The sequence below is a fragment of the Mustelus asterias genome, chromosome 5 (assembly GCF_964213995.1).
Source record: "Mustelus asterias chromosome 5, sMusAst1.hap1.1, whole genome shotgun sequence".
Taxonomy (NCBI): Eukaryota; Metazoa; Chordata; class Chondrichthyes; order Carcharhiniformes; family Triakidae; genus Mustelus; species Mustelus asterias.
Genome location: NC_135805.1, coordinates 54,762,370 through 54,788,893, shown reverse-complemented (window position 1 = coordinate 54,788,893; position 26,524 = coordinate 54,762,370). Strand labels below are relative to the sequence as shown.

The following is a 26,524-nucleotide window of genomic DNA, read 5'->3' as shown; positions in this document are numbered from 1 at the left end:
CAAACAAAGAACAAAGAACAGTACAGCACAGGAAACAGGCCCTTCGGCCCTCCAAGCCTGTGCCGCTCCTTGGTCCAACTAGACCAATCGTTTGTATCCCTCCATTCCCAGGCTGCTCATGTGACTATCCAGGTAAGTCTTAAACGATGTCAGCGTGCCTGCCTCCACCACCCTACTTGGCAGCGCATTCCAGGCCCCCACCACCCTCTGTGTAAAAAAACGTCCCTCTGATGTCTGAGTTATACTTCGCCCCTCTCAGCTTGAGCCCGTGACCCCTCGTGAACGTCACCTCCGACCTGGGAAAAAGCTTCCCACTGTTCACCCTATCTATACCCTTCATAATCTTGTACACCTCTATTAGATCTCCCCTCATTCTCCGTTTTTCCAAGGAGAACAACCCCAGTCTACCCAATCTCTCCTCATAGCTAAGACCCTCCATACCAGGCAACATCCTGGTAAACCTTCTCTGCACTCTCTCCAATGCCTCCACGTCCTTCTGGTAGTGCGGCGACCAGAACTGGACGCAGTACTCCAAATGTGGCCTAACCAGCGTTCTATACAGCTGCATCATCAGACTCCAGCTTTTATACTCTATACCCCGTCCTATAAAGGCAAGCATACCATATGCCTTCTTCACCACCTTCTCCACCTGTGTTGCCACCTTCAAGGATTTGTGGACTTGCACACCTAGGTCCCTCTGTGTTTCTATACTCCTGATGACTCTGCCATTTATTGTATAACTCCTCCCTACATTATTTCTTCCAAAATGCATCACTTCGCATTTATCCGGATTAAATTCCATCTGCCACCTCTCCGCCCAATTTTCCAGCCTATCTATATCCTGCTGTATTGCCCGACAATGCTCTTCGCTATCCGCAATTCCAGCCATCTTCGTGTCATCCGCAAACTTGCTGATTACACCAGTTACACCTTCTTCCAAATCATTTATATATATCACAAATAGCAGAGGTCCCAGTACAGAGCCCTGCGGAACACCACTGGTCACAGACCTCCAGCCGGAAAAAGACCCTTCGACCACTACCCTCTGTCTCCTATGGCCAAGCCAGTTCTCCACCCATCTCGCCACTTCTCCTTGTATCCCATGAGCCTTAACCTTCTTAACCAACCTGCCATGTGGGACTTTGTCAAATGCCTTACTGAAATCCATATAGACGACATCCACGGCCCTTCCTTCGTCAACCGTTTTTGTCACTTCCTCAAAAAACTCCACCAAATTTGTAAGGCACGACCTCCCTCTTACAAAACCATGCTGTCTGTCACTAATGAGATTGTTCCGTTCTAAATGCACATACATCCTGTCTCTAAGAATCCTCTCCAACAACTTCCCTCCCACGGACGTCAAGCTCACCGGCCTATAATGTCCTGGGTTATCCCTGCTACTCTTCTTAAACAACGGGACCACATTCGCTATCCTCCAATCCTCAGGGACCTCACCCGTGTCCAAAGAAGCGACAAAGATTTCCGTCAGAGGCCCAGCAATTTCACCTCTCGTCTCCCTGAGCAGTCGAGGATAGATGCCATCAGGCCCTGGGGCTTTGTCAGTTTTAATGTTCCCTAAAAAACCTAACACTTCCTCTCTTGTAATGGAGATTTTCTCTAACGGGTCAACACCTCCCTCCGAGACACTCCCGGTTAACACGCCCCTCTCCTTCGTGAATACCGATGCAAAGTATTCATTTAGGATCTCCCCTATTCCCTTGGGTTCTAAGCATAATTCCCCTCCTTTGTCCCTGAGAGGTCCGATTTTCTCCCTGACAACGCTTTTGTTCCTAACGTATGAATAGAATGCCTTAGGATTCTCCTTAATCCTGCCTGCCAAGAACATCTCGTGACCTCTTTTTGCCCTTCTAACTCCCCGTTTGAGATCTTTCCTACTCTCTCTGTATTCCTCCAGAGCTCCATCTGTTTTCAGTTGCCTGGACTTAACGTACGCCTCCCTTTTCATTTTAATCAGATCCTCAATTTCCCTGGTTGTCCACGGCTCTCGAATCCTACCTTTCCTATCTTTCCTTTTTACAGGCACATGCCTATCCTGCAGCCTTATCAATAGTTCCTTAAAAGACTCCCACATGCCAGACGCGGACTTACCCTCGAACATCCTCTCCCAATCAACATCCACCAATTCCTGCCTAATCCGACTATAGTCAGCCTTCCCCCAATTTAGCACCCTGCCCGTAGGACAGCACTCATCCTTGTCCATTACTATCCTAAAGTTAACAGAGTTGTGGTCACTATTTGCCACATGTTCCCCTATCGAAACTTTGACGACCTGACCGGGCTCATTTCCCAGAACTAGGTCCAGTATAGCCCCCTCTCTAGTCGGGCTATCTACATACTGTTCCAAAGAACCTTCCAGTACGCATTTTATAAATTCCTCCCCGTCCGGTCCCCCAGCTCTAAGCACTTTCCAGTCTGTGCCAGGGAAATTGAAGTCCCCCACTACAACAACCCTATTTTTTCTGCACCTATCCAGAATCTCCTGACATATCCTTTCCTCCACTTCCCGTGGGCTGTTGGGTGGTCTGAAGTACACCCCCAGCATAGTGACTGCACCCTTCCTGTTTCTGAGTTCCACCCACAGCGACTCAGTACATGACCCCTCTAAGTTGTCTACCCTCTGTACCGCGGTAATACGCTCCTTAACTAATATCGCTACTCCCCCACCTTTTTTAGCCCCTCCTCTGTCTCGCCTAAAACACTTATACCCCGGAATATTCAGCTGCCAGTCCTGTCCTTTTAACCAAGTTTCCGTCACCGCAACCACATCCAAATTCCGCACAAGCATTAAGGCCCTAAGTTCGTCTGTTTTACCCGTTACACTCCTCGCATTGAAGCAGATGCACTCTAGACCTCCAGGCCCAGTCAGGTCCTCCTCCTCCAGAGTGCTCCTCTTCTTAGCTAGCCTTGTCCTGGCCCCCAGCTCGACCCCAGCCTCAGTATTTACTGACCTCCTGTTTTGTTCCCCACCCCCCTGCCACACTAGTTTAAATCCTGCCGAAACACTCTAGCAAAACTCCCAGCCAGGATATTTGCTCCCTTCCAGTTAAGGTGTAACCCATCCTTTCTGTACAGTTGCCATCCTGACTTGAAGATTTCCCAGTTATCTATGAATTTAAAACCCTCCCTCTTGCACCAGTCCTTTAGCCACGCGTTCAACTGTAGAATCTTTCTTTTTAGCCTAGCACCCAACTCATTAATTAAATTAAATTAAATTCTATCACTGGCCTCCTACTCAATCAGCGCAGTGGGGTGGAAAAATTCTGCCTAGTTTTGCTCCATCACCGACAGCAGTATTGACCATCTACAAGATACATAGCAGCAAATTACCAAGGCTCAATTCACAGCACCTTCCAAACCCACAACCTCTACCACCTAGAAGACCAAGAGCAGCAGATGCAGGAGAACACCCCACCTGCAAGTCCCCTCCAAACCACACACCATCCTGACTTGGAACTGTATTGGCGATCCTTCAATGTCGCTGAGTCAAAATCCTGGAACTCCTCCCAAACAGCTCTGTGGGTGTACCTACACCACATGGACTGCACTGGTTTAAAAGGTAGCTCATCACTTTGAGGTAAGTACGGATGGGCAACAAATGCTGGCCTAGCCATAGTGGAAAATGAAGAACAATTATATTTGAAGGGCTGAAGAAGGACTTGGACAGGTTAGGAGAGTGGGCAAAGAAGTGGCAGATGGAATACAATGTGGCAAAGTGAGAGGTTATGTACTTTGGAAGGAGGAATAGAGGCATAGACTATTTTCTAAATGGGGAAATGCTGAGGAAATCAGAAACACAAAGGGACTTGGGAGTCTTTGTTCAAGATTCCCTTAAGGTTAACGTGCAGGTTCAGAAGGCAGTTAGGAAGGCAAATGCAATGCTAGTAGTCATGTCGAGAGGGCTAGAATACAAGAGCAGGGATGTACTTCTGAGGCTCTATAAGGCTCTGGTCAGACCCCATTTGGAGTATTGTGAGCAGTTTTGGGCCCCATATCAAAGGAAGGATGTGCTGGCCTTGGAAAGGGTCCAGAGGAGGTTCAGAAGAATGATCCCTGGAATGAAGAGCTTGGCGTATGAGGAACGGTTGAGGATTCTGGGTCTGTACTTCTTGGAGTTTAGAAGGATGAGGGGGGATCTTATTGAAATTTGCAGGATACTGCGAGGCCTGGAAGAGTGGACATGGAGAGGATGTTTGCACTAGTGGGAAAAACTAGAACCAGAAGGCACAACCTCAGGCGAAAGGGACGATCCTTTAATACAGATCAGGAGGAATTTCTTCAGCCAGAGAGTGGTGAATCTGTGGAACTCTTTGCCGCAGAAGGCTGTGGAGGCCAGGTCATTGAGTGTCTTTAAGACAGCGATACATAGGTTCTTGATTAATAAGGGGGTTATGGGGAAAAGGCAGGAGAATGGGGATGAGAAAAAATATCAGCCATGATTGAATGGCGGAGCAGACTCAATGGGCTGAGTGGCCTAATTCTGCTCCTATGTCTTGTGGCCCATTAAGAACCAAGGTGGCAATAGTGGGTGGAGCCAGAGGACGTTGGTAGAGTGTTGAATGAATACTTCACATCCTTTTCACCCAAGAGAATGAGGACAATGGTATGTAATTCAGGGAGGGTGGCTGTAAGGTTTTTGAGCAAATAGGGTAGGACACGGTTTTGGAGGTGCTGGCAGGTTTCAAAGTGGACAACTCTCCAGGTCCGGATGAATTGTGTCCCAGGCTGCTGTGGGAGGCAAGGGAGGAGATTGCAGGGGCTCTGACCTAAATTTTCAATTCCTCTCTGGCCACAGAAGATGCCAGAGGACTGAAGGATAGCTAATGTGGTTCCACTATTTAAGAAGTGTTGTAGAGATAAGCCTACATACCATTAGCTTCATGTCAGTGGTAGGGAAACGACTGGAGAAAATTCTGAAGGAGAGCGTCTATATCCATTTGGAGAGGCAAGGCTTGATCAGGGATAGTCAGCATGGTTTCGTCAGGGGGAGGTCATGCCTAACAAATTTGAATTTTTTGACTAGGTAACCAAGTGTGCAGATGAGGATAGTGCAGTTGATGTAGTTTATATGGATTTCAGCAAAGCCTTTGACAAGGTCCCACATGGGAGACTTATAAAGAAGGAAAATGCGCATGGGATGCAGTGTACATTGATAAAGTGGATTCAAAATTGGCTCAGTTGTAGGAGACAGAGAGTGATGACAGAAGGTTGCTTTCGTGACTGGAAGCCAGAGTACAATAGCATACCATAGTGATCTGTGTTAGGTCTCCTATTATTTGTCATTTATATAAAAGACACAGACTACGATGTGATTGATTTGATTTATTATCACACGTACTGGGATACAGTGAATTTCATGTGTGCTGTACATGCAAAACATACCATTTATTGAAGTATCTAGGGGAAAAGGAAAGGTTGCAGAATATAGTGTCGCAGTTACAGATAGGGTGAAGAGAAAGATCAGCTTATTATATGATAGGACTATTCAGGAGTTATAGAATCATAGAGCAATACAGCATGGAAACAAGCCCTTCGGCCCAACCGGTCCATGCCGACCGTGGTGCCCTCCCAGCTAGTCCTAATTGCCTGCATTTGGCCCATATCCCTCTAATCCTTTCCCACCTATGTACTTATCCAAATACTTTTCAAATGTTGCTATTGTACCTGCCTCAACCACTTTCTCTGGCAGCTCATTCCATATACACATCATTCTCATGAAGACGTTGCCCCTCGGGTCCCTTTTAAATCTTTCTCCTCTCAACTTAAACCTGTGCCTTCTAGTTTTCAATTCCCTTTACCTGGTAAAAAGACTGTTCATCCTATCTATGCCTCTCATGATTTTATACATCTCAATAAAGTCACCCCTTGTTCTCCTACATTCCAAGGAATAAATCCTAGCGTGGCCAACCTCTCCCTATAACTCAGGCCCACTAGTTCTGGCAACATCCTCGTAAATCATCTTTGCACTCATTCAAGTTTATCAACGTCTTTCTTACAACAGGGTGACCAAAACTGTACACAGTACTCTCAGCCTTTGCTTGAGCTGATCTGTTTTTGCCATGGTATCAAGATGGAATGGATTACATCATGCCCTCCCTCGAATCAGTGCGGTTTCTTGTACTAAATCGGTTGGAACAAACAAATTGCATGAATATTAGCAGCTTTTAGTTGTGTGAACTGACGAGCCTTTCTATAGTCTGGTTCTTAAGAGTTGCCATGTGATGCGTTCTGATACCATTGATGAAAGGATTGCCACTGGCTTTTCAGGCGTGTGATTAAATATAAACCCCTCAGAATCCTTGCCTCAATGTTCAAGCAGTGCTAATTTTGCAAAAGCTTGCTCATTGACCTCTCGTCAGTGATCAACCATCTTTAGGGGCAGCTTAGTTTGTTCAGAACTCTGCCGATGAGGTGATCTCTTAAAATTTTAACTCAGCATTTTGGCTAATGATTTCAGTCAATTCAGAATTACAATAGGGGGTGTTGTCTTTTTCTTTATCAATAAGTAAATGGTCTGCTGACATACAGAAAACAAGTCTGTTATTTGTATTGGCCTTAGTCATTAATGATTGCTATTTAAGACAAGGGGTGGAGTAATTCAAGCCTATTTCCATTCATTCCTTTAACCTGGAATAATTTGCACCCTGAAGCTGTTGTTTATGAATAATACTTTTGATAAATCATTCCCTTTGTATGTGACCATATTTGCTGCTTTGGTCACTTCAATGTTTGTTTTACTGGAATGTCAGTGATTTTGCTTTTCACTTTCAATTTTCTCCAGTCCTTGTATCCTCGGTGTAAACTGGAAAAATGATACTGGCATGAATTTGATTTTTAAAAAATATATATATTTATACAATTTTAGATATGGTTATGACTCTGGGGAATGATCTTGTATGTGACTGTTGCTTTTAGAATAGCTATAATTCTATTGTCTGTTCCATATAGTTCTGATTTAAATGGTGTTTTCCAGAGTAAGTGGCTTTAATATCAAAATGAGGTCAAGATTATGTGGTTCCTATGCATTAAGTTGCATTCAGGCTATTGGAGCATAACATTGTGAAGCTTTTGTTTCTGTGGTTACAAAGCCATGAGACATTTGTGGCCTGCAGTATGTTAGATTGCCTCAGTTTACAGTTCTGATGGTCACCCAAAGTGTGGACCTATTTGTATGTGTAGAAATCTTAGCAGTTTGGTAACACTGACTGATCTGGTATGCTTGTTTTAAGGCTGTATTCCCTCGAGCTATTGTGCAATTTTAAAGTAAAATCTGTACCATAGTTGAAGTAGTTCATACAAGAGAACAGTTCACTGCTGAACCGGGAGCACGTCGTTAAGATCTAACCTTTTGAGTGCATTCTGAAGGTCCAGTGAGTTTAATCTATAGAGAATTGTTCTCTTCATTGAGATAGGCTGTCAGCATTGATCAAAAATTTCAGCGACAGATATTTTAGATTGCTTGTTTAATGTTTGCAACTACATGGAAGGTACACCAGGCTCCCCCTGTAAGTTATAGCTTTAAATAGGTTGCAACATTACAATAATTATGGTGTAATATTTTAACACATTTTAAAAATAGTGGATTAATTGAAAATAACATTGGCCATGATTTTACTGGCTAGCTCCACCCATCGATGGGCAGAGCAGCTGAGAAATCAGCATCACATCCGATTTCTCGGCTCTCTTGACTTTACTGGAACTGGATTTCTAGTGTGGTAAGCCCCTCGCCCGTTTCTGGTGAGAGGCTGAGTAAATTAAATTCATGTTAAACGTAATTTCCATCTGTTTAGTGAGTCCAGCGCTCAATCGTCCAGGCTCACTTGCCTTTATGGCTTCGCCGGGTGAGGTTCTCTTCGGCGAGGAAAACACCCGCTCCCCGTGAGCAGGAAACAGTTGTGTTGGCCTCTCTGGTAGAACTGGAGGCCATTGAGGCCCCCTGGGGAGGTTGAGGGCAAGGGGTGGTGCCCTTTGTGCCAGCCTGGCCCTATGGCTTATGGGGTGGAGCCTGGAGGGGTGGTGCCAAGCCAGATGGCCCAATTTGGAAGGGGCTGCTCATGGTGACCATGGTTCTGTTTTAATGTTGGTAATCATAACTCAATAATCTAAGCTGACATTAGCATAGATTCCAAAAATGTTTAATATGGAAACATTCTGGAGACTGCATATGTGTTTGGTCTCTGCATCCTGTTTAAGTATGTATTTACTGCTGTAGGATTGCACTGCAGAATGACATTGTCACTTTTGCAGGTTTAATGTAAATGTAGCCTACTGTCAGGCAGTGGACTGTGATTTCCTGGCAGAGGATTTACTTTGGTCCTTCACATCTGATTTAAACTCCAGTTTAATATTGTTGTAAAGATGAACCCACTTGCTTCAGTTTTGAACTTAATTTTTATTTGTCTTAGATTTGCAGCAGTTCTGAAATTTTATTTAACAGCTCATTCAACAACCAATTCCTCCCTTTATGAAAGATCGAGGTATTAATTGTGTAGATTTCCCCACCAGCCTGTACAATTTTTAAAAAGAAAGACTTGCATTTATATCGCGCTTTTCATGACCGTCAGACTTTTCAAAGTTCTTTTTGAAGCATTGCTACTGTTGTAATGTAGCAAATGCAGCAGCTAAGTTGTACTCCTCAAACTCCCATGAACAGCAATGGGATAATGACCAATAATTTATTTCTTATGATGTTGATTTGAAGGATAAACATTGGTCTTGGGTATACTTCGGTAAACTCCCCCACCCCCCTTATTAAAAAGATGCCCTGACATTATTTACATCCACCTGTGTGGGCAGAGGGGGACCTTGATCTTTTATCTGAGAAACATTCCTTGCTCCTTCAGTACAGCACTGGAGGGTCAGTCTTGATGTTTATGATTTGGGATCACCAAAGATCCTGTCAGCCTTCAGGTCTTACCCTTGACAGTGCCACCCTGGCTGGGGAAGATGCCCCCTGCCACGGTGGAAGGGGAATAGTGCCAACCTCTTAAGCAACCTCGGGTGCACCCATGCCATTCCAGCATAAAAGATTGAAGAAGACCCACTAATATAAAAGCCAAAGTTTTCAGAACAAAACTCAACTGTGAAGGGGAAGAAAAACAAACAAAGCCACTGCATGCTTGGAAATGGCCTAGAACTGACATTCTGAAGGCTAGTTAAAGGTACTAGAGCCTGAAATTGAATGTAAACAAAGCATTTAGACCTCTCAACATGGCCAGAGACTCGAAGGGAAACTGTGGTATTAAGAAAATGGGATTGACTGAATAGATATGGTGAAAAGAGGAAGTTTTTCAGGTTTAATGAGGCGTGAAATGATTGTATCAACAATGCAGGCTTTGATCTCCCCTGGAGCTGTCGGTCAAAAAGCTTTTAACAGCTAAAAGCACCATCTGTTTTTTATGCAAACAAACTCAGCTAATCCCCTTTGATGTTGTTTGGACTGTCAGTCAAACAGCCTCCTAAAACTGACAGTCTCCTGTCAATAAAAGCATTCAGTCAGAAGCTGCAGCTCATTCAAGCTTGAAAGGGGAATCCCCCAGTGAAACCTGACACCTCCTGTAAATCAGAGAACTTCAAAGGAGTCTGCTCGCACCTGGCTTCTGAGAGAGCAAGGGGAATTCCTTCTGTTGAATGGAGTAATGCTGAGATTTTGGTGGCTTCCAGGGGACATAAATTTTAAAGTAATCAGACCACTTCAAAGGTGTCTCAGTGCACAGATGAGAGTGAAGATTTTTTAACAGAAAGCTGCCTGTGATCAGCATGCTAAAAGTGATCTCCACTTTTCACAGGGCAAGAAGGGGAAGTCCAGCCAAAAAAAAAACATTTCAGGGGAGAATCTCGAGGTCAACTCCTTCCCCACCAGCCTGAGCCCTCCCAACCCCCAGGTGCTTGGGGGATCCCCTTCTGTGACCTGGCCACGGCAAAGGGGCACATAAATTCTCTACAGTGAAGTAAGAGGTCATTTGACCTATCGAGTCTGCACCGATTCTCTGAAAGAGCATCCTACTCGAGCATCTCTCCTCCATCCTATCCCCATAGCCAGTGAATTTACCATGGCCAATCCACCTACCCTACAAATCTTTGGACGTTAAGGGGCAATTTAGCATGGCCAATCCAACTAACCCACGCATCTTTGGACTGGGCACATAACATACCTGCGTGCTGGTCTTATTGAGACATGAAAGATTCTGAGGGTACTTGGCATGGTGGATGCTGAAAAAGAACTGGGAAATACTGCTTAAAAATAAGGGGTCTTCCATTTAAGACTGCGATGAGGAGAATTTTTTTGTGTTATTAGTCTGTGGAATTATTCTCCCCAGAGAGCAGGAGGCAAGTAATTGAATATTTTTAAGGTTGTTTTGGATAGATTCTTGACTGACAAGGGCCTCGAATGGTATAGGGGGTAGATAGGAAAATAAAGACCACAATCAGATGAGTATGATCTTGCCAAATGGTGCAACAGGTTCAAGGGAGCAAATGACCTACTCTTAATTTATATGTAGGACTACTGGAAGAGAGATCTTAGCAGATGGGAACAGAAATAAAGTATGATGGCTTGGCATAGACAGTGGAAGCAGCAAGGTTATGGAGGGAGTAAGATATTGCTGCTTGGGCGAAGGAGGAGTTTTTTAAAAAAACCTTTCATGGATGTGGATGTTGCTGGCTTGGCCAGCTTTCTTATTCGCCATGTCTAATTACCATTGAGAAGGTGGTAGTTAGCTTCCTTCTTGAATCACTGAAATCCATGTGGCTTAGGTATCCCTATAGTGCTGTTTGGTAGAGAGTTCCAGGATTTGGACACAGTGACAGTGAAGGAATGGCTAAGTCAGGACGGTGTGTGGCTTGGAGAGGAATTTGCAGGTTATAGTGTTCCAATGCATCTACTGCCCTTGTCCTTCTGGAAAAATTGATATGATGTAACATTCAGTACAGTGACAACCTACTCCTTTTGACAATCTGAAGTTGCATTGCTAATCATTCGATCATGTTTTGCAAGAGGCAGAGGGAAGAGACTAAGAACATAAGAATTAGGAGCTGGAGTAGGCCATCTGACCCCTCGAGCCTGCTCCACCAATCAATAAGATCATGGCTGATCTTTTCGTGGACTCAGCTCCACTTACCTGCCTGCTCATCAGAACCCTTAGTTCCTTTACTGTTCAAAAATCTACCTATCTTTGCCTTAAAAACATTCAACAAGGTAGCCTCAAATGCATCACTGGGAAGGGAATTCCACAGATTCTCAACCCTTTGGGTGAAGAACTTCCTCCTCAAATTAGTCCTTATCCCCCTTAATTTTGAGGCTATGCCCCTAGTTCTGGTTTCACCCGCCAGTGGAAACAACCTTCCTGCTTCTAACTTATCTATTCCACTCATAATTTTACATGTTTCTATAAGATCCCCCCTCATTCTTCTGATTTCCAATGAGTATAGTCCGAGTCTGCTCAATCTCTCTTCATAAGCTAACATTCTCAACTCCGGAATCAACCTAGTGAATGTCCTCTGCATCCCCTCCAGTGCCAGTACAACCTTTCTCAAGTAAGGAGACCAAAACTGTACATAGTGCTCCAGGTGTGGCCTCACCAGCACCCTTATACAGCTGCAACGTAACTTCCCTGTTTTTAAACTCCATCCCTCTAGCAATGTGACTAAACACATTGATGAAGGAAAAGCGGTAGATGTGGTTTACATGGACTTCAGCAAGGCGTTCGATAAGGTCCCCCATGCAAGACTTCTCGAGAAAGTGAGAGGGCATGGGGTCCAAGGGGCTGTTGACTTGTGGATCCAGAACTGGCTTGCCTGCAGAAGGCAGAGAGTGGTTGTAGATAGGTCTTTTTCTGAATGGAGGTCGGTCGCCAGTGGAGTGCCCCAGGGATCTGTTCTGGGACCCTTGCTGTTTGTCATTTTCATAAATGACCTGGATGAGGAAGTGGAGGGATGGGTTGGTAAATTTGCCGACGAAACGAAGGTTGGTGGTGTTGTGGATAGTTTGGAGGGATGTCAGAAGCTGCAGCGTGACATAGATAGGATGCAAGACTGGGTGGACAAGTGGCAGATGGACTTCAAAGCGGATAAATTTGTAGTGGTCCATTTTGGCAGGTCAAATGGGATGAAGGAGTATAATATCAAGGGTAGGACTCTTAGCAGTGTAGAGGATCAGAAGGACCTTGGGGTCTGGGTCCATAGGACTCTAAAATCGGCCTCGCAGGTAGGGGAGGTGGTTAAGAAGGCATATGGTGTGCTGGCCTTCATCAATCGAGGGATTGAGTTTAGGAGTCGGGAGATAATGGTGCAGCTGTATAAGACCTTCGTCAGACCCCACTTGGAGTACTGTGCTCAGTTCTGGTCGCCTCATTACAGGAGGGATGTGGAAATTATTGAAAGGGTGCAGAGAAGATTTACAAGGATGTTGCCTGGATTGGTTGGCATGCCTTATGAGGATAGGTTGAGGGAGCTCTGTCTTTTCTCCTTGGAGAGACGTAGGATGAGAGGTGACCTGATAGAGGTGTACAAGATTCTCGGAGGCTTTTTCCCAGGGCTGAAATGGCTGCTACGAGAGGACACAGGTTTAAGGTGCTGGGGAGTAGGTACAGAGATGTCAGGGGTAAGTTTTTCACTCAGTGGGTGAGTGGAATCGGCTGCCGTCAGTGGTGGTGGAGGCAAACTCGATAGGGTCTTTTAAGAGACTTCTGGATGAGTACATGGGACTTAATAGGATTGAGGGTTATAGGTAAGCCTATAGATAAGCCTTGGTAGGTAGGGACATGACCGGCGCAACTTGTGGGCCGAAGGGCCTGTTTGTGCTGTATTTTTTCTATGTTCTAATGAAGGACAAAATTCCATTTGCCTTAATTATCTGCTGCACCTGAAAACCACCATTTTGTGATTCATGTACAAGGACACCCAGATCCCTCTGCACAGCAGCATGCTGCAATGTTTTACTATTTAAACAGTCCATTTTGCTGCTATTCCTACCAAGCAGAGGAGGAATGATATGGATAGTTTAAGCTGGGAAGAGGATGAAGAAAAGTTAATGTCTTCACTCACTGGTAATTGAAGTCAATTAATTAAAATTAAATCTGGAATGTAAAGCTCGTCTCATTGATGGTGACCATGACAACTATTGATTGTTGTAAAATCTGATTCATTAGTGTCCTTTCGGAAAGGAAATCCACCATCCTTACCTGGTCTAGTCAACATGCGAGTCCAGGCTCGTCGCAATGTGGTTGACTCTTAACTGCCCTCTGAAATAGTCTAGCAAACTACTCATTTCAAGGTCAAGTAGGGATCGACAACAAATACTGGCCCTGCAGTGACTCCCACATTCCATGAAAGAATAAAGATAAAAGTACTTGTGCACTGTTTTCCTGAGTAAGCTTGATTTATTTCCTTCTCTTGACTATTTTTAACTGTGTGTTGCCTCAGTTGGTAATCCCTTGCTTAGTTCTGATAAACTTCGGTACCTACTTATCTGCACTGATATCAGCCTGCTCAGCATGCCTTAGCAACTTTGCTACTGCTGCAACTTTTGTCAGCACATATGCTGACAGCATTACATTTTGTTCAAAAGTCAAATTCTGTGGCAATCTGAAATAAAAACAAATTCTGGAAATTTCAACAGATCTGGCAGCATCAGGGTTTTCAAAAGACTTTTGATAAGGTGCTGCATAATAGGCTAATGAATAAGGTCAGTGAATACAAATCCGGGCATAAGTGAAGTGGGAGTAAATTGTAGCTGTTCAGAGTACAATCCTCAACTTTGTTTCAGTTATGACACTTGCAACATTTATAAATTGACACCTTATTTCTTATGCCACCTTATGCTTATGTTGTATTTAATATGTGCTCAGGCTCACAGAAGTTCAAGGTTAAACAGACAACTAACTGACAGTGATCAAATGGCTTCATTATATCCCCATACTGACCGAGGAACTTGTGCTAAAGGATGCAGATATCAATAGTCACCTCAGCGACCTGACGGGGCAAGAGCTCAGAGCATTTTCCATCGCCAGGCAGCCTATGATTGATTTTAGCCTTGGTTCAGGAACCAATCCCCCAGTTATATCATTATTCCTATGGGAAAATAGGTTCCAACTTATTGTGGTTTTCAGGAAGCAATTGTGTTCACAAGTCAGTGGACTGCCTTTAGTTGAGGGTGGGTAGTGCTGATCCACAAGGCTGAGTGCTGTTGACAATTTACACCAATAATTTAGACTTTGAAATCAGAAACATAATTTCTACATTTGTAGATGTCACCAAATTCTGAGGGGTTGAGTGGGGTAGGGTTGGGCGTGGTGGGGTGGAATATTCAATACTTGGGAGCATTGCAATAAATTACAAAAGGATTATGAATAAACTTGCAGTATAGGTAACTAATTGGCAAATGAAGTTCAACACAAATAAATGTGAGATAATACATTTTGGTGGAAAGAATATGGTGGGCACTTATTATTTGGGTGGTGAAAGTCAAAGGGGGGTATAGGAACAGAGGGATCTTAGAGTACTAATGTATCAATCACTAAGAGTTGTGCCTCAGTTTAGCAAGGCTGTGGACAAAGAAAACCACTCAGATTTATTTCTCGAGGGATAGAATTGAAAAGTTCAGTTGAATTTATGCTAATCCTGTATTGAACCTTAGACTACATTTAGAGTACTGATTGTTTAATATAGGAACTAGAACAACAATGTTATAAAGGTACTAGAGAATGTGCAAAGAAAACTTGCAAGCTAAATGCCATCGATGTTGGGGTATACATATTAGCAAAGGATTGACACACTGGGTCTTTTTGCTCTTGAACAGTAGAGGCTGAGGGTGACATAATAGATGTCTTAAAATTATGAAAGGTTTTGATGAGTGGATACAGAGAAAATGTTTCCACTTGTGGGGATGAGCATAACTAGTGATCATGTAAGATAGTCACCAGGCAATCCAATAGGAAATTCAGAAGAATCTTTTTTATCCCAGGAGTAATGAGAATGTGGAACTTGCTACCACAGGTAGTACCAAGGGAATCAAGTGATTTGGAGATGGAGTGGGGAAATGCATTTGAAGTAGATTGTGAGGCATGATTTTATTGAATTGCAGAGCAGGCTCAAGAAGCCTCATGGCCTACTCCTACTTCATGTTTTCGATAAACCATATTGAGTAACTTCCTGTTAAGCCATTTCCATCATACTTTAGCTTCATTCCAGTTGGTCGTTCTTTTAGTCTCGATTGAAAAAAAGAAACATTTAGTTTAGTATTAATTAAGTCCTCTAAGACATGTGCTCGTACTGAGATAGTTGAAGCAAATTATATAGATGCAATTAAGAGGAAACTAGACGAGAGAAAGAAATTAAGTTATGAGAGATTTAGATGAGGAAAGATAGGAGGAGACTCGAGTGAAATAGATGAGGAAAGATAGGAGGAGACTCAAGTGAAATATAAATGCTGTTTGGGCTGAATAGCATGTTTGTGCCTGTATCCTATGTAGTTGTATATGTGGCAGCTTTGACTTGTGGTTACTTTAGTGTGGGGCAAGGGAGAACAGCACCACAGAGTAGTTGTTACAGGAAAGCAGCATTAGGTCACACAACGTTTGGAAGCTCCATGGTGAATGACACTGTAGACATAATCACCCTAACCCTAACCTCCAACCTCGTCCGCTGCTGGATTCTCTGGTACTGTGGCAGTGAATGGAGTTTTTGCTGAGTGTCAAATTCTCCATTCTCGCTGGCAGCAGGGTGCGAATGAACGAGATTGGAGAATCCTGCCCAATGTCAGAGACGAGCACATGCCTCAGACGACTTAGTACTGAACTAAATGTACCTTTGTTTTTCAATCGAGACCAAAAAATGACCAACTGGAGTGACAGCCAAAGTATGGTGGAAATGGCTTAACAGAAAACTATTACTCAATATGGTTTATATAAAACATGAAGTAGGAGTAGGCCAAGGTCTCTTGAGCCTGCTCTGCGATTCAATAAAATCATGCCTCATAATCTACTTCAAATGCATCATAATCTACTTCAAATGCCTCATAATCTACTTCAAATGGTTCTGCCCTCACAAAATAAGACACAAATCAGATACCAGAAATGTTGCAGAATGCAAGATTTAGTGAAAGGGAAGAACTGAGGGACATCAATATTAGTAGAGAAATGGTGCTAGGAAAATTGATGGGATTGAGAGCGGATAAATCCCCAGGGCCTGATATCCCATTTAAGGAAGTGGCTCTGGAAATAGTGGATGCATTGGTGGTCATCTTCCAGGATTCTATAGATTGGAGGATTCTGCAGATTGGAGGGTAACTAATGTCACTCCAATATTCAAAAAGGGAGGTGGGGAGAAAACCAAAAAATCCAAATATGGTACAGCTTGTTCATCATTACCCTATTAGCTACGCCCTCAAACTATAATAGATTCTTCATTCATTACTTCCTTTTCATAAAACTGCATTGGCTCAATGCAACCTTGTTATGATTTTCTAAGTGCAAATTACCACATCTCTAATAGTAGATTGTATCGTCGCTTGTTTTGAAGTCAAGCTCAGTTTAGATTTCATTGGAAAGATCTCCTGTTTTTTAAATGCCGTGCACAAAACAGATTGCTACTGGGGCCAGTCATTTATAGTTAAATGGAATCGTTATTGTGATCCCCACAAGGTCCATGTGGAATCACTGATCTCCTTGTGGAGCTCATCGAGTACAAGTTCCCCTGGTAACAGACAGTGGCCTGCCCAGCTAAAACTCATGACCTGAGCCTTTCATAAGGCAGGCCCAGGACTGGGCTTGCTAAACTGTAATCCCAGGCAACGACTAGTTTGCATACAACACAGTAGTGGTTTTACTTCGTATTCTGTAATGAACGATGTTCCTTTCCAGTCGGGCTTCCTAAGTAATTACAGTTATATATTCTGGAATTCAGTGTGACCAATGTCTGCTAATCTGAGAGAAGTGTAAACCAGTGGACTTGATCACAATGTGTTTCATTACCTATATGTTGAGTTATTCCAGCACTTTCCTATGAATGCATGTTTTTACGGAAGGTGCAGAAGAAGTTATGTACTCTCAGTTCAGGAGTGTGGACAGATTTTATGGATTATCATAATAATGGTGAAGTTGGTTGAGGAAAACACTCCACAAATTTGCAAGGAGCATTTTTCATGTGGTGGGAGTAGTAAAATTTTCGGTAGTACCCTATCATAAGAAAATATTAAGTAGTGTAGCGGGCTCCCTCTTTTTAACTCCACTAGCGAGCTTATTTTAGGTTTGGTTCTCCATTACCCAAACCCCACCAATGCCCGAGTGATTCTCTCTCTCGCCGATGGAACAACGGCCACCTTGCGCCTACTTCACTAGAGTAGCGCTCCCAAGAGAGAGAAAAGGAAACTGCTGCCTATCCACTACCTGGCAGCCTTTCCTGAGTGGGCGGGTTCGAATCGCCCAGAGTACCCTCGATTCTCGATTCCGGAATTATGGTAAGGGATATTAAAATGTGACCTGACCAGAGATAGCTGATGAGAAAATGAAAGAGCAAGATGGGCTCCAATTGAGTTCAAATCATATATCTTTTATTAAACACCAAAATTACACCTCATCAACACCAGTAAACAACATATAGGTATCTTATACTCTATAACTATGACTATGGGAAACAAAACTAAACGGGCACAACGTCAATTCTAACTTTAAACAGTGTTAGCAATATCTTATACTATGAAAAGGTTCATGCACCCACCATTCCCACAAAAGCCTCCACTGCTATGTTACCCTCGGGAACTTCACGAATTACTAGGAAATACTCAGTTGAGCTGACCTTGACCTTCTGGACTGGCTGTGCGCTGGAAAACTGCTGTCTGCAACGTGGTTCAGGAGGGAGAGAGAGTTGCCATGCTGGCCCAAAGGGAAAGAATGGCTGTGTAGCCACACTTTTTAAAGTTCAGATTTCAAAAGTCCCGTGAGCTCTGCCCCCACCGGCAATTGCAAGAACAATGGTCCCAGATCGCTGTCAGCTCCAGTGATAGCACAGCCTATTGAAATCACAAATAGCTGAGACTGCCTTGTCCAGTAGGAATGGCCCATCGATGTTTCTAATCACTTTACCGGGGCTTACAGATTGCTTTCCCATCATGGAGATGGGTTTCTCCTTACTGCTGGATAGCCCTATTATCATATCTATTGTATCTTATCCAGGTACATTGTGGCTGGTATTGATCTTCCAATCTCGATGCAGGTCTGGTCTGGTGACGTCATCTGCTCCCTTTGTGATTCAGTTAATCTAATCAGCAGCCTGTCTGGACGCTGACTGTTTGTGAATTCGACTGGAGGCAGGCAGGGCTGAGCCTGCTGGGAGAAAACAGCCAATTTCTGCAGCCAAATGTGGCCACTTCTACCATTTAAATGGCCAATGTGCGTTTCACAGTCCTTATATGCGTTGGTGTTGCCCGAAAAACTTACAGTAGGAGTAGGGAACTCCATATGGCTCCTCCTTTTAATATGATGGTTGATTTGGACTTCAGCTTCACTTTCCTGCCTGTTCCACATATCTCTCGATTCCTTGAGAGACCAAAAATGTGCCTCAAATCCACAATCCTCTGGTGTTGAGAATTCCAAATACTCTCAACTCTTTAAGTTAAGAACTCTCTCTCTCTTTAATAATAGTCTGCCCCCTTATCCTGAAATTGACTCCGCTAACGACACTCAGAAATGCTTCCAAGCCCTTTGTACTTGAGTTATTCCTTTCCTATAGAGTTTGATAGGACAACATAGCAACCATTTCATGCATAGCAAGACACAATTTTTAAAACTGGCACTTCAGCTTGATTTACAGAAATGGTAGTTTCTTCAAACAACACACCTGCTTTTGTAATGTAAAGAAAATTATCTTTATCTTAAGCTGCATGTTTAAGCAAGTCCTTTCACTTTGTGTTCTAAGATTTTGTGTACTAAATACTTTGCATAGTTAGATATCATACCAATCATTTTGTTTAAGTAATTATATGATATCGGTGAAATAAATTTACACTACAAATTGGAAAAGTCAGAAAATGTGCAGCCTGGCCAAACATCAAAACAAAAGTATCCATAGGTTTTATTTGATATTTATTAAAGTACGTAGCATTTGAAACAAAAATGATTGTGTCTGCATCTACCATCTGATAGAAACATTGAGAGGCTTAGGCTATACAAGTCCCTCACGTGTAATTTCCTGTAGAATTATACAATACCCAAGGTGGTAAATCTGTGTTTTAATCTTTATTATAATACCAGAGAGCCCCACACAGGGTAGTACTACAGCTACTTGTAGGGATGACCATTCTGTTCCAATTTTAAATACTCCCTGTAGTTTCAGGGATTCAAGCATTCTGCAGTGAATCACCACAATGCAGAAGAGAGAACTTGCATTCAGTCTTTAGTACAATCCAAGACACTTCAAAAGTTAAAGACATAAATCGGGCACTGTCCTTATAAAGACAAACATAACAGCTAATGTGCACGTATATTGCACAAATAGCTAATGAGAAGACGACTAGTGATTCAAATGAATTTGGTAATTCTAATATCTCTCATCAATGTTACCCCAGTCCAATGCTGGCATCTCCACATCATGACTAAAGTGTATTGACAGATCCCATTGTCTCAAACTGTTGTGATATGTAAGAGATACAATTCTTAGACACTGAGGACAGCATTTTAACTGTGGGCAGAGAAGGGAGGTGGTGGTTGGGGGGCGGATGGGGGGGGGGGGGGGGAGGAGGAGAGTGGATGGTTATAGCCCTGAAAAAGGACATGATCTGACCTACTTCAGAATTTAACGTTGGCAGGTGAGCAGGGAATCCCCATAGAATGGCCGGAAAATAATTAAAATATTCAAAGAGGTGACTAACTGAGGATTTAACTCAGAATTTCTGGCTTTAGTGGTTAGTGCGGGGTTTCCCAAGTTTGGGGAAATTAGTTTGGGTCAACCAGATCAGAGCACAGCTGGGAATGCTTCTTCAGTGAAGATGACAGACTGGAAAGCATTCAAAGCTTAATAGCTGCAGCCCTGTCGAGGTGAGGGGCTGATGTTCATAGCACTTCATTAGAGGGAGTGGTTTCACTGCTGCACAGGTGATTTTCCAAATTGTTAAAGGTTAGTTCACCTATCTTGGACATCACTCATTTTGATCTGCACATCCTTGCTGTCTCCTTTCACTGCAGCATGGGAGCAGCTTATGCAGCTCTATCTTGGATACCTGATGAATAAGAGGAGGACCAGCATTAGCAGAACCTGCAACAGCAGGGACTCCAACTTTTTTCTCTGTCATATGTAGCTCCCTGGGACAGAGGGACCAGACACAGGTCCAACCCCAAGGAGTCTAGACCCTAAAGTAGGTGGAGGAGGATCAGCTCTCTCGGCATGTCGGAGCACCAGTGTCTCAGGAGGCTCAGGTTTTCGCTGTTTGTCACTGACATCTGCAGTCTTTTGGAACAGGGCCTCCTTTCCAATGGACTATACAGGCCCTTCCCTTCATTCTCTGGATATAGAAACATAGAAAAATTACAGCACAAAACAGGCCCTTCGGCCCCACAAGTTGTGCCAAACATATCCCTACCTTTTAGGCCTACCTATAACCCTCCATCCTATTAAGTCCCATGTACTCATCCAGGAGTCTCTTAAAAGACCCTATTGAGTTTGCCTCCACCACCACTGACGGCAGCCGATTCCACTCGCCCGCCACCCTCTGTGTGAAAAACTTCGTAAGAAGTCTCACAACACCAGGTTAAAGTCCAACAGGTTTATTTGGTAGCAAATACCATAAGCTTTCGGAGCAATGCTCCTTCGTCAGATGGAGTGGTCTCTGTTCTCCTCGTGTCTGCATGGGTTTCCTCCGGGTGCTCCGGTTTCCTCCCACAGTCCAAAGATGTGCGGGTTAGGTTGATTGGCCATGTTAAAAAATTGCCCTTTAGTGTCCTGGGATGCATAGATTAGAGGGATTAGTGGGTAAAATATGTAGGGATATGGGGGTAGAGCCTGGGTGGGATTGTGGTCGGTGCAGACTCGATGGGCCGAATGGCCTCTTTCTGTACTGTAGGGTTTCTATGATTTCTATGATTGCTTTTTGGGGGTGAATGCTGGGATTGGTCTTTGATAAGCGCAGGGCCTCATGAAGTAGGTCTCCCCACCCCCACACTTGCCTGCTAGCAGTCCAAACAGTGAAAGCTGCAGTACCTCCCATTCAGCACTAGCATCTGCCCTACATGAGAAAAATTGGATTGGGGGCAGGAAGAGACCCTTATGTTGGGGTCTTCAGTTGGCCTTCTGGCTAGTGTGCTGCTTTTCCTCCCCAGATCAAAAGCACACACTAGCAGCCCCAGTTTTCCCACTAATCCAGTAAGTTGCTATTTACTCAATTTTGAATTTTTCTCTGATCCATTGAATGTAATTGTATGTTGCAAACCTTTCAAGTAAGACCATAACCAGAGTAAACGTAAGTAAATGTGACATTAATGAGCATTCGATTCAGCTGAAAAAGAAGTCTGTATGCCATGGAATTGTTTGTCTCTTTGAAGTGTGCAATCTTATCAAAAAGATTGGGAACTACTGCTCTAGATCATCCAATCACATCATCCGATTTAAGATGTGGATGAATACTCAACTGCAGAAGGCATAGGTACAAGAGTATCTAATACAAGAGGGACAGATGAATGGGTATTTATCAAAAAACCTCACTACACACCCAGATAATTGGTAAACAATATTACAACTCTCAAAATTAGCAACAAATACAACAAATAGCATTAACAACAGTGTAATGGAGTCCAGGTGACCTCAAAAGGACAGGCACGTTAAGTCAATTGGGCAGATAATATTAAAGCTGAGAATTGAAGGTGATACAATTTGTGAAAAAGAACAAGATAAATCTCCGAAACAACACTTTAAAATTAGAAAAATTAAGCCTCTGAGGGGTTCAGATACAGAAATATTTAAAAGAAGAAAACGTTCATAAAACTTTTTGGCTCCTAAGTCTTTATAACAATTAAAGATTTTTCACTATTTCGCAAGATAAAGAACGTTGGAATAATTTGTATCAAGTTGTTGTTATTTAGATCCAGTATAGAAATGATGAAATCTATGCAACGCTCAAGCTATCTTAAAAATAGTTGTTGCCTGTGCTCCATTTCCCTGCCACACTGCAGTTGAATAAGGACTGTAATAAAGCCCCTATTAGAGCCAACAGGTTTTCTGCTGATGGGGCTGCATTCTTTGAAAAAGTCCAGCAACACTTCCTCTGACTCCAACAGCTTATCAGAACTCCAACAACACTGAACACAGCTTCCACCCATTCTACAATAACAAAGGAAAGTCAAGAGCATCTTACTTGAAAGTCCTCTGCTAATGACTTTACACTCCCTCTCCTCCCACTCTTTACCACCACACTCCCGCTCTGGGTCCGCCACACTCCCAGTTCCCCTCCCCTGCTCTCCTCAATGTGTACACTCAGATCCCAGTCCCAGCACCTTTCAGTGATAGTCTAGATCAGTGGCTTCCATCGCTGTGCTGTGGCAAAGCTTGCAAATGTGCTATGGCCTGCTGCTCATTTTAAACAGTTCGTACTGCAGGAGGCTGAGAAAAATCCTGGGATTGGGACCCGGCAGAGTCGCTCTGAGGCGAGCAGGAGGAGAAGGCAATGGGAGTGTGATGGACCCAGAGTGGGAGTGTGGCAAAATCTGCCTGGCTGACCTTAAATATATTCAACGATGGAGCATCCACAATCCTCTGCGACAAGAGAATTCCAAACATTCATAACTCTGAAGTAGTTGCTCCTCCTCTTAATCCTAAATGACCGGCCCCTTTATCTTGAGACCGTGCCCTTCTGTGTTTCGATTCCTTGACCAGTGGAAACAATCTCTCAGCATGCACCCTATCAAACTCCTTCAGAATCTTGTATGTTTCAATGAGATTGCCTCTTATTGATTTGTTTAAAATTGTTATTCAAAAACTGGAAGCAAGCGGTTGATTATTGCAAATAAATATAGTGTTTTTTTTGTGAAGTGGGGAAAGAAAATGGTGACAGAGCATCCATAGAGCTACATTCTATGTTCATTGAAATTGCACTTGCACCTGTTTTAAGTTACTGGGTAATCTCCTGCAGTGTTCTGTGTTTACATCAGATACAAGACCCACAGGCCATTCGATCCAACCAATTCATGCCAGTGTTTATGCTCCACTTGCGGCCCCTCCCATTCTTTCTCATCTACGATTGTAACCCTCTAATCCCTTCTCCCTCAGGTATGCTTATCCAGTTTTCTTCTTTAATAAATCTCTCCTATTTGCTTCAATCACTTGTGGTAGCGAGTTCCCCATTCCTACTATTTGCTTGGTGATCAAATTTGTTTTGAATTCCCTATTGGATTTCTTGGTGACTGTCTTATGTTGTTGTCCTGTATTTGTGGGCCATTGAAGTATATGGTTAACATTAGCAAATTGACAAGAAATGCTGAATAATGTGGAAAATTAGCCAGAAGCTTAAAATACGTAACAAAATAAAGTTCACAAGTTTAAAAATTGACATCAAATATGGATGCAATTTACTCTGGAAGATGAGGGCTGGTATGAGGGATGCAAAAATCAACTTTGGTATCTGAGTTTGGGAAAGGAAAATTCACCAAGGTTGCTACTGTTGCTTGCATTATAGAAACCATTACTAGAAATGGATGCTGAATGAGGACAGAATAACACTTAGCTATAACCTTCTACACACAATCTAGGATCTAACCTAATGGATATCAATGATTAAGTCTCTGGAACTGTGCCAAATTGAGGAAGTAAACACCTTCAACAGGGGAGGGAAGAAAATTGGAAAAGGAAAAAATGTTCCATTGCATTGTCACCAGTGTTGGATGGGGTCTGGAGATTGTCCATTGTGATTTTTCTTTGTAAAGGGCCTTCAGATGGATTCTATATAGGCCATCATTGAAAGCGGAGAAAATGTTCCAAGGTAATTATGGATGAATGGTTGATGGATTGAGTATTTAGCTTGTCTAGTGGAAAGAAAGTGAAAAACAGAAGACTATTGTGCAGTGGAATTGCTATGGTGCTTTTTGGTACTTTGTTACTGAATGAACTAAAGCAATGAGATTTATAACTTAAATTTGACCTGCAAACAATGTAGAATACAGCATTTTGTTACTGACTTTTCTTTAAAATCTCATAGTTTCTCATTCTGTTTCCTAATGTACGTGACAACAGCATTGTATCCCTTTTTAATCGTGTCATTTTTATCTATTCAGTGGGATGGGGACTTAAAATGTATATTTGATTATTCTCATCACTCTTGCAGATACTTGTAAATGTGGTGACATTGTCTTTCACAGCGAAAATCTATGGAAGAAAGAAGGTTTTCAGGGTTCTGAATTGGCAAAAGAAGATCGAATAATTTTAAAATAAAGAACGGGACTGCTGTGTTGCTGACACACTGGCTCTGTTGCTGTGGCACGAGTTCTTGATGCTCCATTGCAAGTAGATGCATTGTATACTTTCTGGAGATAGATTTATTGCAGCAGAATAGATAATGTGGTTTTGTGTTTATCATTTGAACGTATTTGGATTCCATAAAGCTAATGGAGTCTTGTGCGTGAAGATTTGCATGATGTTATGCAAGGATAATGCAATTGCTTTGTACAACTTCACAAATATTTTGGGGAAAAACATAAGAACATAAGAAATAGGAGCAGGAGTAGGCCATCTAGCCCCTCGAGCCTGCCCCGCCATTCAACAAGATCACGGCTGATCTGAAGTGAATCAGTCCCACTTACCCGCCTGCTCCCCATAACCCTTAATTCCCCTACCGATCAGAAATCCATCTATCCGTGACTTAAGCATATTCAACAAGGTAGCCTCCACCACTTCAGTGGGCAGATAATTCCCGAGATTCACCACCCTCCGAGAGAAGTTCCTCCTCAACTCTATCCTAAACTGACCCCCCTTTATTTTGAGGCTGTGCCCTCTAGTTCTAGCTTCCTTTCTAAGTGGAAAGAATCTCTCCACCTCTACCCTATCCAGCCCCTTCATTATCTTATAGGTCTCTATAAGATCCCCCCTCAGCCTTCTAAACTCCAACGAGTACAAACCTAATCTGCTCAATCTCTCCTCATAATCTACACCCCTCATCTCCAGTATCAACCTGGTGAACCTTCTCTGCACTCCCTCCAAGGCCAATATATCCTTTCGTAAGTAAGGGGACCAAAACTGCACACAGTATTCCAGCTGCGGCCTCACCAATGCCTTGTACAGATGCAGCAAGACTTCTCTGCTTTTATATTCTATCCCCCTCGTGATAAATGCCAACATCCCATTTGCCTTCTTGATCACCTGTTGTACTTGTAGACTGAGTTTTTGCGACTCATGCACGAGGACCCCCAGGTCCCTTTGCACAGTAGCATGTTGTAATTTTTTTCACTTTAAATTTTTTACTTTATTGCATTGGGGCATAAAACTCTGTGCAAGGTGGAAAGTTAATTGAGGAGATACATCCCTGTGTAATGGAGCCCATTTCATATTCTGATCATTCAAGCAAAAATTGATTTGGCTTTGCATTTGGTGTGCAGATCTTACTTGCCCAAATTTCCTTTGTGCTTTAATGTGACGACTTAAAGAAAAGTTACCCCGTTAATTCATTGAACACTGCTGGTATGCCATTTCCCACGGTGTGTACACTTTTAGATAAGAATTAGATTTTTTCTTTTTTTTTCTTGTCTGCATTCTGGCAGCTGAGATTTATATTGTAACTATGACCTTTCATTTTTTGCCTCCCTCCCTTGAATGTACTGACTTGTGCTGGGTTATGGTTCAGTGTGGTCACATCTGCCCTCCCATTCCGTAACCAAGTGATGATTCGTCATGTGTAGGCCCAGTTAGTGAGTGCCAGTGGATTGTTCAACCATGGAAAATATGATTTGACCCGATTATTTTCCCTGCCTCATGCCCTCAAATGCACCCTTTCAGCTGCATACAGTTTGGTGGCAAGCAAGCTTGTGAACCATCAAATTTCTTTCTCAACTTCCTTAATCAATGAATTCATGACCCTTGCCTGTTCAGCTAACTCTAAGCAGCATGGAAATCAAACTTTGGATTCTGAGATTGAAAGAAAAGTTTTAAATCACTGTGGAATCTCTTAAAATTTTATTACATGCACAGATTTCTGTGCAGTGAATGTCTGCATTAAACTCTAGCTTACAGCAAGAGCCTTGATGTTGTGCCAAGGTTTGTCTGTAAATATCTGAACTGAAAAATAATGTCTTGGAGAGGAAATAAAATGAAGACTTTTCTATATTATGAGGGGTGAAAGCATTGCAGGCTGACGGCTCCCGTCTCCATTGAGAATGCAAGCATGCTGTTAACAGAAACTCAAACAGATCTTCCTGTTGTTTAGGGAATGCTGCAAGCGTTTTTGATGGATGGGCGGGATTAAACTGGTACAAACCAGAAAAAAGAAACTCAAGTTTTAATGGGCAATGCATATTAAGCAAAATTTCCGGAAAGTAAT

The 26,524-nt window shown here is 43.0% G+C and overlaps 1 protein-coding gene across 1 annotated transcript in view; it reads left to right on the top strand.

Annotated features, from left to right (window-relative positions):
* Positions 1-26,524, top strand: part of me1 (malic enzyme 1, NADP(+)-dependent, cytosolic) — a 558,590-nt gene that overhangs the window by 282,072 nt on the left and 249,994 nt on the right. The gene's annotated exons all lie outside the window — the stretch shown is intronic.